Genomic DNA, 16,104 nt, shown 5'->3' on the forward strand with positions numbered 1-16,104 from the left:
ATTGTTCCAAGCTTGTTTTTTTCAGCATAATTTCTTTATTCTGTATGAATTTTATATGTAACGTATTTACTCCACATCTAATTTACTTGAGTCTTCCTTAAGTGCTTTTTTGTTTTTTTCCCATATCTACTCTTCTCTCGTGTCTGTGTATTTTATCTTTTTTTTGTATGCATCTACCAAAAACCTCCTTCATTCATCTGTCTTGCACGTCACCTTTTCACACTTCTCTGGATTTGCAGGGAGTCTCGATGACTAGATACCCTCTCTGTGGGTGTTACTCATCTATCACTCTATTAACTACTCATCTATTAACTCTGTTATTGTTCTTTTTTTATCTGTTCCTCCCTCTATCCACATTCCCCATAATCAATGACCTATTCACCCTATCAGCCCATATATGACTGTATTACCCATATATTTATTCCATCCTTCCAGCTATCTTTCCATCTCTTTACCCAGACAACACATGTTCTGGCTGCTGTAAACCTGTCCATCTCAATCTAATCTCTTTCTCTTTTGGCCTTTAATTTATTAATCTGCTCTCTACAGGTTTATCTAGTCAATCTTTCTAGCTAATACAAACTCAGTCAATAATCTCTTCCATTGGTATATATACTCACTTCTTCATCCACTCATCTATCCAATTTCTACTCAGATGATCCAATCCCAGAATATTCACAGTATTTCTAGTGGGTGACCTCTTCCTCCTTACATCCATTTTCCTGGTTTAAATCTGTCAGTGCCACTATGCTTATGTCATTTTTATTTAATTTATGTAGCCCAGCATATCTCTACATATCTGTTTACCTAAACATGTTAATTGATACAGACATCAGTTCACATCTCCATCTATTCCATATGTCCCGTTGTTTTCTGTTATATCTGTACCTACCTACTTGTTACCTATTATAGCTACATACTTACAACACCTACTTGTGATAGTCCACATTTCCATATTTTAATCTATCCACAATACATTTATTCTGCTTAACTTCCCAGCCACCCACCAGTTACTTTACCTACCCAATCCAGCTTTGTCTCTTCCACATTTCTCCATTCCACACCCATTCAACAAACCGATACGTGATCTACAGACACTTATTTGCTCATTTTAACATGGCTATCAGGCTCCAGTATGCTGCAATCCATCCTGTGCATATTTATCTGCCTAGCTAATTTCAGGTTTATTCTAAGCCCTTTCTCTCTCTCTCTCTCTTTCCTTTCCTTTCTTTCCTTTTCTTTCTTTCTTTCTTTCTTTCTTTCTTTCTTTCTTTCTTTCTTTCTTTCTTTCTTTCTTTCTTTCTTTCTTTCTTTCTTTCTTTCTTTCTTTCTTTCTTTCTTTCTTTCTTTCTTTCTTTCTTTCTTTCTTTCTTTCTTTCTTTCTTTCTCTTTTCTTTTCTTTCTTTTCTTTCTTTCTTCCCCTCTATAGTTCTCCAACACCTAGCTCTACGTTCTTAAATATTTCTATTTTATGGCAAATCCAAACAGTGTCTCTTCTGTCTACATATTTATCCCATGGGTTCATTATGCAGCCCATCAGCCACCTCATCCCTAGCTCCTCTACCCAGCTATCCATGCAGCTCCTACATAAACTTTCCGCCCACCCAGAATGGCCTTGCTCTAACACAACACATCCCACATCCATTCTACTTATCCTGATGCACATCGATATCACACTTACCAAACCAAATTCCTGGCTAGGCTGTCTAGTCCATGTCAAATACCCATGCTTTCCCTCCATCATCACTTTTTCTGTATTAATACCAGATTATCCAACCTCTGCACTGACCCCGTATATATCTATGTAATACTGCCTGTTATTCTAATCCATTCATCCCCCATGTACTTGTGTATCTCTACCCATTTATTTCTGCATGTTTATCTAAACTGTCCATCAGTTTGCACCATAAAATCCAGCAACCAACACATGGGGCCACCCATCCCAGTGCCCAGCGTGCAGTCCCTTATTGTACAAGAGGTAATTCAGTTCAAACTAACTTCAGTAACAAGACTTTTACCACCCCCAGTGACCCAGCCTTGTATCAGACTGATGGGTACAGGGATACAGAAAGCAAGAGCGGATCTTTGAGTAAATGTCATGTAACCCCACGTGTCTCAAAGCCGAAATTACAGCCAGTTGCAAACAAGTAGAAGTTTGGTGCTGACATGGTGCGGGTCAAGACCATTATGCCAACAAGATGAAGAAAAATGGACGTTGGGAATAGACAAAATAATCATCTCTGTATCTGTGAAATGTGTGATTTTCATGGTATGGGACAGATCTCCAACTTCAAACACCCACACGGGTGTGGCAGCTGCAGTGGTGTTATGTAGGTACGTCTTTTGTCATCATACCTCTCAGGGTAAGAGAAGTGATATCAAAAGTTCCCACCTGAGCTTTTCACTCTCCTTATAAGTTTGATTTCCTTTTTTTTTGGTACTCCTAATCTTTCTGACCAGGCAAATCTACACCTACCTGCAGCTGTTCCTAGGGGAGTTTCTACACTGTAAAATAGATACTCTCCCTCTTCTCACTCTTAGACATCTTTTTTTTCTTTCTGCTCAGATTCTGGACCCTGACCTGGGTTCAAACAAGAGTCTCACAGGGCCAACCTGCATGGCTGAAGGGAGGAAAACCTTTGAAGCCCTGAGTCTGGAAGTGTTCAGACCCAGGAATTTGGATTATCAGGATGCTGAGCTGTGGAATTTGGTTTTGAAGGCTTTGCTGTTATTTTATCTATTCTCAATTACTCTCCCAAACCAATGATGCCAGAAAATTTTGGGATCAGTGAACCATCAGGTGGCAAAGACTGACAAGGCAAGTCTGGAAGTGCATGGAGTTACACTCCCAGGTGCCGCAGAGGGAACCGAGGACCAGGACCGGGATGTCCCGGGAGCCTTTGCCGAGTCCTTGCAAGTCGTACACGCGGCAGGAGCGGGGGGAGAGGAGGGCAGAAGTCGGGAAACTCTTGGGAAAGTGTCATAAATACCTCTCGATATTCCCCGAGATAGCAGAGCCTGTACATGCACTGCTGGCCACAGTCATCAGCCTCTGTGAGAAATTGTTTGTCTTGGTCTTTGCATTAGGTAAATGCCCAACCCAAATTTGCTGATAAAAGCAGACACCGAAAAAGAAAAAAAAAAAAAGAAAAAACAACCCAGAGACAAGGTCTCCTTGGGCCCCCAATCAACAACAAAAAAAGCAGCAACCAGACAGCCATTTAGTGAGCATCTCAAAGCTATCTACCGTCTGCTGGAGGGGCTTTAAAGGCATCAGATTTGTGTGTTTGTCTCAAGCCGAGCGAATTGTAGTCTAAAGCTTTTCCTTGAATTCAAGGCTGTGTTTACTGCAGTCAGGTCGAGGGGAAGGAGGCAACCCCAAAGCCCTCCCTCCTCCTCTTCCCCCACCCTGCAAGCCCCAGGCTTGAAACTTGATTTAAAAAAAAAAATACAAGATTGAATTTCAGTTTGCAGGATTAGGGAGATGACTTTTAGGGGCTGCTTGTTGGAAAAAAAGCAAAGCAAAGCAGCTGGGAGGGATTAGGCTGAGCTGGCGTCTGCACTTTCAACTGATTCAATTTTGCTCCACAAGACATTGTATCTGAGCCTTTCTGGAGACTATTCAAAGCAAATCATTTTCATTTTACCATTTGGTAAGTGATCAGAGTCTATTTTTAGTGTCTTGGAAGCGTCGGGGGTTTTCTCTCTCTCCATTTCTTTTATTTTCTTTTTTTTTTTTTTTCCCCCTCTTTCTCCATTTTCTTCCACAATTGAATATCTGCTTTTGGGGTATCAAGAACAGGCATGTTTGGAGGGAATGTTTACCACAGCCAGCAGCTTCAATTTATTTTATGCCTCACTTCAAGAAGAAAAGGCACCAGAGAGAGGTTGGAGCTGGCAGGGCTGTCAAGCCACTCTCTCAGAAAGCCTCCCAGAGCCCAGGCTCTACACCAGTTTGTTTTTTTCAGGTGATTCCTTACAATTTTGGCAAACCCAGACAGTTGCATGCGGGTCCCTGCAGCCTGCAGGATTGTTAGCACAGGTTAGGGTCCCCGTGCCCAACAGGCATCGGGCAGGGAGGGCAGGGGAGGACTGGGATGCAGCCGAGGGTCCAAGCTGATGTTTTTCCAGCTGATCCCTTTTTTGTTTTCCACCCCAAAGGTTCATGTAGCAAGTTGGGGATGTTCTGCAAAATTTTTGGCGCCTTCACTGTATTTTTCATTGAGAAAAACAGAAATCAGAAAACCTTTTTAAAAATAAGAAAAGGAAGGAAAAAAGTCTTACCACTCGTCGGGGGGGGGAATGTTTTTCCTTCCAGTTTAAATGTATTTTTCCACATTTTGCTTTTTCTTAATTTCACTTTACTGAAAATGGAAGGATTTGGAAGGTGTTGGTTTTCTTTCTTTTTTTTTTTTTTTTTTTTCCCATTCTTGGAGCTGTTTGGTTTGGTACATTGCTCCACAAACTGAAACTCCTCTACAAAAGGGGTCACAGACTGGGTGAGGGTCCCACAGCATCATCCTCTGGTCCTCCACAGCCACAGCAGTTTCCTTCGACTTGGGGGAGGACAAGGGGCTGCGACCTCCTCACCGAAAGTGCTGTTTGTTTGTGCAAGGCTCTTGCAAGCAATGGTTAAAAGCATTTCTCTTGCTGGCCTTGCCGCAGATTCATTGTGTACCTTTAGGGCAAGTTATTTATTCTCTTTGCATCTTCCCTTACATAAAATGCCTGTAGCAGGGAACAGAAAATGATAAACACTAGGGCGTTTTCCTCCCCAGACTGTATTGCAAAAGATCAGTTTGTTCCGGGAGCACTAATGCCTTTCTCTGTTCCCTGACTGAGAGATGGCAGATAACCGATGCAATATCAAGCATTGCATTTCCAAATCAAAAAGCCGACCTCTGGATGAGAGTCCTCGAGGATGAATGTTTTTCCTTCTTCTATTATATTCTTCAGGAGGTGTTTTCCCTATTAGCGATGTCTATAAAGCACTTGCTTTGTGTAACAGGGTGCAGATTGCATCCCAAATCTAGTGGGTGAGTTTATTCAGTTTAGTTTGTCTGTAAAATGGGGGTAAGGCAGTCCCTGATGGGCATCCCGGTGGCGGTGTGAGGTGTTTCAGAGGGATGCTGGCAGCAGTGCCCTTGGGACCACCAGCCCTTTGGGAAGCACAGGGCCGCTCACGGTGAGCACTTAACACTGGCAAGATGCAGCTCGAAGAAAGGACGGAGTAAAGCAACAAGGAGGAATGTCATAAAACACTGCCTCTGTGCTGGGGGGAGGACAGTGTGGGAACTTCTAATGGCACCAGATCCAAAAATGAAGCCACGGGTGAAGCAGAGACACTGGCAGGGAGACCACCCCCTGCCATTGAGGAGGACTTTTAGGAAGGTTTGGTGAGATGCCTGCAATTAGCTATTCCTTAAAAACAAGGAAAAAGCCTCCCTTGCCTTGTCCTTGCTGTCCTGGGCTAAGCCTGCAGCCTGGCCGGGTGTTTTAGCCAAAACAATCCCCCACCCCACAGAGCCAGGCAGCAAGAGCTGCTAGCTATTGTAATAGCAACAATTATTTATTCACAAGCTGGAGCAAAAAGGAATCTGCAAGCAGGGGGAGAGAAGGGGGAGCAAAACACAACCTGATCTTGTAAAAGAGAGCCTTAAAAAATACCATACATGAAGGTCCTTGCACAAGCTTTTTATTTATCAGTCGGCAGTCAGAGGAGAATGCAATAAGTGCGTGGCACACAGGGAACTGGGGGTAGGAGGGTCTCTTCTAATAAAAAGGAATGGGTCTGAACAAAGAAAAAGGTTCTGCTAAACTGATGGTGGCAGATGGCATCAGCCCCACCATGTTCCCCTTCAATTGCGGGAAAATATAGTAAAGCAATTTAATGAAAACGCTTAAATAAGCAAACAGTGCAGTTAATTGAACCCATATGCATTAGGAAGGAAATCTAAAGTATACTGATTCATTAAGTTTTATATAACTGTAAACCCCCAGAACCTAAGACAGAGTAAGAAGCCATGATGAAGTGCCAACTAGAAGGAGACCTTCTACCCAGCTTCACTTCGATCTGTTTTGTTATGACAAGAACAAGTGGTTTTAACAAGTACACCATAAATCAGGAGTGTGCACTCCAGCCTGGAGTCTTCCAGGTACCAAACTGCACTGCAAACTCACATTCCTTTTCCTCTGGTAGCGTTTTTTATTTTCCAAGACAGAAGTAATTGGAACTTGGATTCTGCCATCTGCAAAGAAAATAAGCAGTGAAGAGGCGGTCCTTGAGGTCTTTATTAATCTTTTTATTCAAGAAAACTTAACAAATATCGAGATGATGCTCCCCATCTAGACGATGGCCACAAGTTCATCACACTCAGCTTTGACTGGTAAAACAAAATCCTCTCTTTTGCAGTGACCATGCCTCTCCAGCTGTGACCTTTTGGGTAGAGCGGTGACATAGACAGAAAACTGGGGCTGGGAAAGGCAGCAGGTTTGTTGTCCAACAGGCTCCTCTCTTCCAGAGAGCTTCTGCCACACTTGCAGTTCAAAAACTCTCCAGAAATAAAATTCTGGGGAGAAAGCAGCTCTGGCCCCATTGAAGCAAGTGCAAAAATTCCCTTTGATTGCAAGAAGGGCAGAAATCTTTGATTCAGGATTTGCCTCGTGTGGTTTGGGTCTGGAGGTACCAACCTTGGTTCCCACTTCCCCTGAGCTCTCCCCGGCTCATGAAACTAGATCTGTTCAGTTTTCAGTGAAATCTGGTTTCCTGCAAATAAAACCCAACAAATTATGATGATTTGAACCCAAACCATGGAAAAGACTGACAGTTGGGCTTTGAGGTTTCCAGTGATGCTGATTCAAAGCGCCATTACAGTGACCAGAATGAGAAGACCATCATCCTCAGTAACTTTGATCTGCAATGAAGGTGACCTACAGCCAAGAAGAAGAGTCTCAAGCTAATTGGAAGGGCATCTCAGAGCATCCAGGCTGGTTCAGGAGGTCATCAGTAATTTGTGAAGACACCAAGGCCTTTCCCATTCATGTTCATCTGTTGATACGCACATTTGAGTGAATGAGGCATGTAACAGGAGACAAAGCTACAAAAGGAAAAAATTTGCAAAATTAATTTTTCATGCATAAAGGTTGACCAGGGAGGCTAAACCATTGCACAGTGCAATTCTTGGTGCTCAGGACTAAAACACCAACCACCTGAAAACAAGCACAAAGAAAACAAGCACCTTTTATGAACACGCAAAATATTATGGAAAAACATCTTGATTTAAAAAACAATAAAAATAAGGGCACAAAAGACTTCTAGGTGGGGTCTTCATAAAGACTTACAAGTGTAGTGGCTGGGGGCATGAATCTGCATGAGATGATCTGACCCCACCACCCCGAGCGCTTCAACACTGCTGCAAAATAGATGCAGCCACTGTCTGAAGGGAAAAGAAATGCTGGTAGGTGAATACAGCAGCCCCTCTTTGAATTTCCTGGATGTCAGGCACAGCTCATGTTAGGGAGACAGAGGGAGAGCTGAAGTATTGGCCCCAATTCAACAAAGCACTTAAGCACAAGCTTAACTGTAAGTACGTACTTAAGTCCCTCCTTATATAGCAGAGCATATGTTAACGCCTCGCTGAAGTCAGTGTTAAGTGCATGCTTAAAGTTAAGTGTCTGCTTAAGAGCTTTGTTGAATCAGGGCTGTTGTTTACTTCTAACAATTGATGTCTCCTGGAATATCCACATTTCTGGTTGCAAACCTGATGCATCTGTTTTCTCTTAACATTAGTAATAGAGTCATTCTTTAAAAAATACATGGCGACATGATCCTTGAAAAACTGTGAGAGCTGCATTCATGAGAGTGAGTGACCAGCAAGTCCTGAGCATTTCCACAGAGATCCCCCATGTTTTCTGGAATTTCCATTTTATTTTAGGGAGCTCAAGGGGAAGTAACAGGGTCACAAAACAATGTGGACTCACCAAAAATACAAATAATCTGAATTCAGCTTGATTAGAAAAAAGGTGTTGCCAGTGTTAAGAAATCTTGAACCATCAGAGACTGCTGGAATATAAACTTGTAAATGACAAATAAATTATTAATGTAAATGTGTGTCAAATTAGTATATAGACATGTAAATAACATAAATATAAAATTGTTCCTATAAATAGAATAACTATGTCAGGAAATCTTGAACTATGGAAGATTATTGGAATATGGCTTAACTCCACCATCAGGTAGCAGGAGGGACATCTTAGGAAAATGAAGATAATTCACAGTTTGGGTTCCTTTCAAAGATACATACTTCCAAGGGGAGCAGCTCCCATAGAAATTACGTGCCTTGTTAAAATTCACTGGGAAAGCGCTATCGGGGTGCTCTCAGGGGCTACCAGGACAGGTAAGGCACAGAGCAACATTTTATGCCTCTACTCATCTTTTCTTTCTAAATTTATTTTTGTCTGGTTGTTGGGCATCTTTCCCGTGCCTTGCTCCCTTTCAGCAACAAGGCTGTTTTCTCCACCACTTCAGGAGGGTGCTGGCATCCCCATGGATGTCCCAGGGTGGATTTGGGGACCCACTGAGGCCCCGCGGTGTCCCGGGATTGCCGGCCGGCCAGCCCAGCCGTGGTTTTGCTGCCCGGGGCTTGGGTCTGCTGCCAGCCCTCCTGGCCCTGCCGGGCGGTTTCCCAGCAATGCTGGAGACTTAGACCACAATAGAAGGAAATCACTAAAGCTGAATTGCTCCAAGTAAGTCCTCAGCAGGGTTTGACTGGTAAATATTTAACAAGGAGAACTCCCTATCCTCTCCTGGTACGTATTAAACTAATACATTTATTTTAACAAGGGAAACGGTTTCCCCAAGCTCCTGCTCAATTTGAGCCCTTGACTTCTACAAAAGCCTCAGTAAGGTAGGCTTCCTGGGGCTCGGTAATTCACTGGGACTAAACGAGAGATGGCTCCGAGCCATGAACTTGGAGTCTGGAGGCGACAGGACCTCCCCAAGGTTGGGGAGAGCTTGGTACTGGGGTTTCCATTCCCACCTGCCTCCAGGCTGGTCCGATACCCACCTCAGGACATCCCTGCCACCACCAGGTTCTGACCACTTCAGCCATTCATTGGAGCCAGGTTGACCGTAACCCATCACGGTTTCCATGCGCTGGAAGCTCATGTCCTGCCCACAGAGGCTTTGCAAAGTGCCAGCTCCATCAGCACCCACCCCACGCTCCCTTGGGCCCCCAGCCCTTCCTGCTGCCTCGCACCCCGTGCTCAGATGGAGCTGGGTGTGACAGGTAGGGATGTGATGTTTGGAGAGCGAGCAGCTCCCATTCCTTCTCCCCAGGCTGGTGATGCTGATGTTTTATCCCCCCTTGGCTCTGCTCTTTGCTCCATTGCATAGACCAGAGAGGGGCTGGCAAATCCCCAAGAGCAAAATTACTTTCACTACAGAAGATCCTCCAAGATGCTTAAAGCCAGTTGTCCTCAGGAAACCCTGCTGAACCACCTCCTGATGCTTTCTGACCTAAATAGGACACACTCACATATGGAGCCCCATACACGGGTGCTCAGCGCTCCCCAGGACCTTCCCACACAAGCTGGGGCTCTGTCCCACACTGGGACTGGCTGTGTCCCCCTGCACCCTGAGCAGGATCGTGGGTGCCAGGTGAACGCCAATGCTGCAAGACATGCCCGAATGGCTCACGGGACACGTCACCAGTGCCAGGGCTCTCCCACGGGCACCCACCACCTGCACATCTGCTTTCCCCGCCATGGCATTGCCACTGCTGGGGCCCCCAGAGATGGTCCCATTCCCTGCAGGCAGCAGGGACTCCGGGTGCTGCCCGCTGCCATCCCAGCCGGCAGAGGCTGGCGTTGCCTTTGCGGGCTGCAGGCAGGATCTGAGGCTGCTAGAGTCTCTCTCGCTCCCTCACTAATGTTTTTCAGACTTGCCCTCAAGGAAATAAAAAGCTCGGAAAGCAACTCCCAGCTTTGCATCTTTGCTCCAAGCCATCCCATGACTCCAGCACTTCCACTCTGACTCACGGGCAAGAGGGCAGGTTTCAACAACTGTGGCCGCCTCTGCCAAGGCAATTATGACTCCTGGCGTCCCGGCCCAAAAGTCTCTGGGAAACTTTCCCTGCTCAGTTTACCCCAGTTGCTGTGTGCGTGAGCAGCCGGGGGGTGATGTGCGGTGTTCCCAGGCACTTGTAGGTGGAAATGGCAGATGTGAGACCTTGCTGTGTTGGGAAGAGCTCCCTGGTAGCATAAAACATCTTCTGCTCCACAGCCTGCAGAGCAGATACTACCTTGGCATCTCCCTCGGTGCCTCACGGTTAGGTAGTGCTGGGAGATCCTTTCAGATGATGCCATGAGCATGCAAACATCCAACAAAAACCTGCTTTTGTCTCAGCGTCTCACGCTTTTTCTCCTGTCACCACGATCTGACACCATTTTTACCCTTCAGCACCACCAAAAACTAACCTGTGAAGTGTCTCTCCAGGTATCCCTTCCCCAAGTATTCCAGTCTGCCTTCAGTTCTTCACAATATTTAATAAATTTCCCTCTTGGAAAGGGTTGAGGAGAAACAAGGAACATTTGCAAATGTTTTCCTCACCCTCACAAAGAAGCAGAAAGCCCATCCCCATCCCCACCTGTCCCAGCCCACAGGAGGTGTTGAGGTCTCTCTCATCACCAACAATATCAGCAGGAAAATCCTTTCCATTCTGTTTTTCTGTGACTGTGATTCCAGTAAGTCTCACAGCAGCTTGGCAGTACAGTAAATAAGAAACAGATTTCCAAATGTTTTGTTTTACTATTTTCTTCTCTGTAGCATCTAAGCCCAGAGGCTGAGGACCTGAGTCCCGGAGGTCTCCGTTCGGATCGCTGATCTGCACCCGCAGGCAGTAACCCCGCGGTGAGGCAGGCACCAGGCATGGGCACAACCTGCCAGGAGAGTGTCTCAGAGGAAAGCGTGCCACGTGGACTGGCAGCTAATCAGGCCAACACCTCTGCATGGGCATCTCTTCAGAAGCGCCCAATTTTGGAGCAAAATGGAAAACTGGATAGAAAACCCCATGCCAAGAGTGGTAAGCAATGAAAAATTCATTGCAATCGCTTGGACATTTCTACAGCTGGCTTCTGTGCTTGTTTGAGATTTTGTGTTGCTTCCTATCATGGTTCTCCCCAGCTGCATTTTTCCCACATGCTGTCTCACACCTGTAAGCCTTCATGTCAGTTCTCAAAAGTCTGGGACCGATCCTCTTCCTGCACCAGCATTAGTCCAGAATAACTTCATCAACTGGAATTAGTGCTGGTGCACGGGCATGCGAGAGAAGCATGAACTGAAGGATGCGCGTAATTATCCCTATTATGACAGAAAGCCCATTTTCAGGCCTTTTCTTAACCTCCTTCCAATAGGACTCTCCACTCCTTGAACTCAGGGAAGTTCCCACTGAGTTCAAACCTCCCCTACAATATCCCTCGGTGCTGGAACGGGGGGGTGGGGGTGGCTCTGGGTCTCATGACTTTTATGTATCAGAGCATGATGCTTCCTATGAGCCTCATATCAAATACAGCATCCATCTGAAGTTTACCTCTTGTGCAGGATGAAGTTGGACTCCACCCAGTAGCACATTTTTGGAACAAATTTTGAGCCTTTTTCAAGGAAAATCCCTCTGGGATGGGGTCATCTGGCAGACTAAAGGCTGTTCTCCCTGCCTGATTCACCCAGGTGATGACTAAGCACACGAAGCATTCCTCAGCCCGTGTGTTACTCGCAGATCTTTCATCCAACGCCTTCTCCCAAAAGAGGCAAAAACCATACTGCAACCCAGTGATTGCAGAGGGAAGCCCCTCCTCTGTCCACATCTCACTGTCATGTAACTACATCGTTCAGGGTCTGCAGTTTTGGAAAAATATATGTCACAACACCTCAAGAGAGTCCTCTAGAAAAGACCAGTCTCTCGTCTTTATGCAAAAGCCTCCAAACTTCTTTGTCCTCATAAATTAATATTTCTCTTTTAAATACAATGTTTCACACATTGCAGATTTGCTTTTAGACTACATCAGAGTCAGTTAATGAGGTCAGATTAGTCCCACACTTGTTTCAGCTAGAGCCAGAGTGGCAGTAATAACAGTGATCCAGCCTCTAACACCAACATGCCTTTAAGCGCCCCCATAACCTGTTGTGCAAGGCTGACTTGCAAAGTAGGCAGATAAATTGTGTGCTTATGCGTTTTGTAATATTGGCACTCGGACGAGTACCACAGTACATGGTAATCCCCAGGGATCACAGAGGCAGTATTTTGAGTGGAGAGCTTCAAAGCAGAGTCTAGATGCTGCAGGAACTGATGCTGGCATGGTCTTAGTTCTCAACTATCATTTTCCCTATTATTTTCTTTGCTACTACAGCCGTTGCTTCTAACTCAGCTGGCAAAGCAGGGTGAAAGCAGATCAGAGGCAGGCAGTGTCACAGCTGTAGGGGACAATCCCTCCTCCCTGTACATGCGTGAACTGGCCACACTGGGAGGGAGGACCTGGAGCTTGTCACCCTCCAAACCCAGGCTCTCAGGCACTTCCCAGGCTGTGTTAGCCCTCGTGCAGGCACACACCAACCTGCTAGAGCCCCACAGCAGCATCACAGCTCTGTGTGTGGAAGTGCTGAAGTGGGGTGGGCATGGGCTGGAAAGCAAAAATGGCATGGGGAGCTTTGGAGAACAGGTCAATGGGTGTCCAAAAACCAGCCACGGACACGTGCATGCAGTGTGTGATCATACACCATTATACATAGACAGGAAAGTTATGGTGGGCAGGGGTTTATACTAAATAGACAAAGTCCTATTGGGTTATAAAACAAAATCAACATCACCCTGGTTGGTAACTTAGGAAGTAATTAAGAGCAGTTTTATAGGTGCAAGATCCCGCTGTGCGATAGACCAGTAAAACCATGTCTGAGTCTTCTGATGGATGCGTGCAAGGATGCGTGTAACACGTGGGCCAGGCTCATGCTGCAGGTGTGCCTGTGCCTGCTCATCCCCAACTCCTTTACCGGTCAGGAAGAGATCAGGGCACTTGGCATGGGACTCGATTTCCCTCTCACATCCGCCCGGTGCACAGTTGGGCATGACTCCATCTGCTTCGGAGGAGCACAGTTTGATCCACACAATGGCCAAACTAAAACTAAAGGGCCGTACTCCCCAAAAGCTGGACCAAATTTATGAAATTAAGCTAGGCAGAGGCTTTGCAGGCCAGCTTTGAGACTGTAGTGAAGGAGCCGTGCTCTGAGCTTAGGTACACCCCACTTCATTACCATCTGGCCACCCAACACCTCCAAGCTGAGAATCCAGGAATGGGGGCAACCAGCAAGAGCCAGGTGTTTCCTCAGATCCAGGCTTTGAGGTTTAGTAGCTCAACATCAGCAGAATGGGCAGGAGGCTGTTTCCAGGATGCCAAAAGGAAATGCCACGGTGGGACCCACCAAGCCATTAGGTCCATCCCTCCCCAGTTTCCCCAGTGCAGCCTGCGGGGCCCATGCTTGGCTAAACCAGCGCCAGGGGCTCAAGAGCCAGCTCATGTTCCCAGATCAAGGCAACATTTTTACCACGCCAGTTTAAACCATCAATAATTGTCTGTACAAACCCTCACAAGCTTCCAACGCTATGTAAACAGAAATGAATTAAAATTATTTTTTTCCATCACTGTTTAAAATATGCGATGTTTTTTCTAAGCGGCCCCATGAGCAAAAAAGAGAGCGGGGGGAGACTGAAGCGGTTCCCTGGACACCAGCCAGGTCCCAGCGAGTACTTTATATCTCACTGCAAGATGGTCAGGACAGAGGTTTAAGAGGCTTTGAACACAAGCAGTGTTAGGTTAGTTAAGTCCTGCTTTGTCCAGCGGCGAGCGTTGGAGACATAAACAGATTTCATTTGAACCGGGCTTAATGTAACTGGGTTTACAGAGTCGCAGCTGATTTTGACATACATCAGAAGTGGTGTATATTTAGGGAAGCAGCGTGGTCCGATGGTGAGGGCAGCGATCTGTATAGGTGCCCCAGTGCCGGTGCTGACCCCCGTGCACCCCTCAGCAATCCCCACTGCTCCTTTATCTGCAAAATGGAAAGAGCTGACCTACTTCACAGAGCAAACCTGGAATCAATTAATGTCTAGCCTGCATTTAGGAGAGGCAAAACACTATATAAACATTATGTATCATTTAGCTTCTGAGAAAAAGCCATCGCCTGACAAAAGGGGCCTCTCCTTTTTATTTTATGAAGTCCGGTTTACACTGGTCCAGCCCTCCTGACTTTTTTGGCCTGGTCCTAATTTACACCAGCCCAAAGTGCAGGAGAAGCCAACTCACGAAGTACATTAATTTCCCTCATTAATATGTGGGGATCTCTTTGTTAAGAACCCCCATGTCATATTTGGCCCAGGACAAAGCTGAGGGGCAGAATCACACTGCGTGTTGGGCACCAGAAAGGCTGCTGGCACCGCCCAAAACCAGACACTGGCCAGAGGGCTGCTTCACGCTGCCCAGCCTGGCCAAGGAGGTCAAGCAATGTCCCGACACATTCAGAGTGTTTCTCAAAGTGTTGCAGCAGTTCTTGGTCCAGGTCAGCCCATTCAAAAGTGTTCAGAGGTGCAGGGAAAATTAAGTAGCAAGAAAAATCTTTGTTGGGATGTAAGGTGGAGCTGAAAGTGGGAAATGCACAGAAGTGTCTGAGGACAGGTCCCCCACGGAAAGCCAAAGCAAAGGCTTTCATGGAAAAAAACAAACCCCAAGTCCCCCCGCAGGAGCCATCCCAGGCAGAGCCCTGCCCCATGTCAAGGAAGCAGAGGTGGGAAGCTGCCCCCCAGACAACTTCTCCAGCACCCCCATCTGCTGCCTGCCCTCCAGCAAGCCTCCCTCCTCCCTGCATGAAATTTTACATATTTTACAGGCTGCTCTGCCTGTGTGCTGTACATCCCCAGGTGACGTTACCACAGCCTGTCTACTCCTGGTCCCAGCACTGAGGCTTTTTGCATCCAAAATGCCACCCGCAGCACACACACCGCTGCAGCCCTCTGCAGCTCTTGAGCTCATGTGCTCATCTTCAGCACCAAAACAAGAGGTAGAGAGGCTTCTTCCAAAGCAACGATGTTTCTGGCCTTCAGGCAAGGCCACAATATTTTAAGGAATCTGAAAAACTAGAGAGCGCTTTGTCATTCTGAGCTGGAAATTAGAAATCAACAGGGTTAGAGGATTTTATCACTCTCTACCTTTTTGGTTGCTACCTGTGATTGCTTACTTCTGCATTCATCCTGAATTACTCACCAACATCACTGTTGCACTTTCCTGCCATTAGCATTTTATTTTCAGTTAAAAATTATCTCCAGACCATTTATGACTTGTGTCCTTTCACACTGATTGCTGTCCTGCAGTCTCCAGCCCTTGCACACCATTTTTTTCAGCCTGTCTGAGCCCTTCCTATAAACACAGGGAGGCTTAGGATTGTTTTTCACACTACACAAAAGTTTTATCTTACCATTAAAATAATGAAAACCAGGATTACTGACAGCCTGCATCCTGTGCTGGGGATGCCCAGCGGGGTCCTGCTGTAGGTGCAGTGCTGGTGGCGAGAGCCAGCCCTGCATTTTCGGGGACCCTCTGCACCCACTGCTGAGGGGAAGGGGCTGATGGGCAAGGTGACCCTTGTCACTCACCCGAACACAAATACTGCAGGAATTGTCCCAGTTCAGTGACACCTACTGCGGCGTGGCCTAAATCCAACCGGTGATGCTGATATCTCAGTCATACCCTTTGTAGAGGGATTTGCTAATTCAAATAAGCAAAGGTCCTTTAACCTTGGCATTATTAGCTTTCAAGCCCGCAAAAAAACATTTCTAGGGTTGGTGTTTGCTTCCCCCAGTTGGGCTCTGTCCTTGAAGTGAGAACAGGAGCAAATCTGCCCATCAGATAAAATTCCAAGTGATGCTTTCCGTGTCACCCGTGGGTGGCACATGGACACGCATGTGCGCAGAGCTAGGTTACCCCTAGCAAAACAAGAAAAAGAGACAAAAAAGTTTAAATAATGAATTAGCAAGAAAATCCTCCTGGAGATTGTGCATGCAA

This window comes from Strix uralensis, chromosome 14, assembly GCF_047716275.1.
Source record: "Strix uralensis isolate ZFMK-TIS-50842 chromosome 14, bStrUra1, whole genome shotgun sequence".
NCBI lineage: Eukaryota > Metazoa > Chordata > Aves > Strigiformes > Strigidae > Strix > Strix uralensis.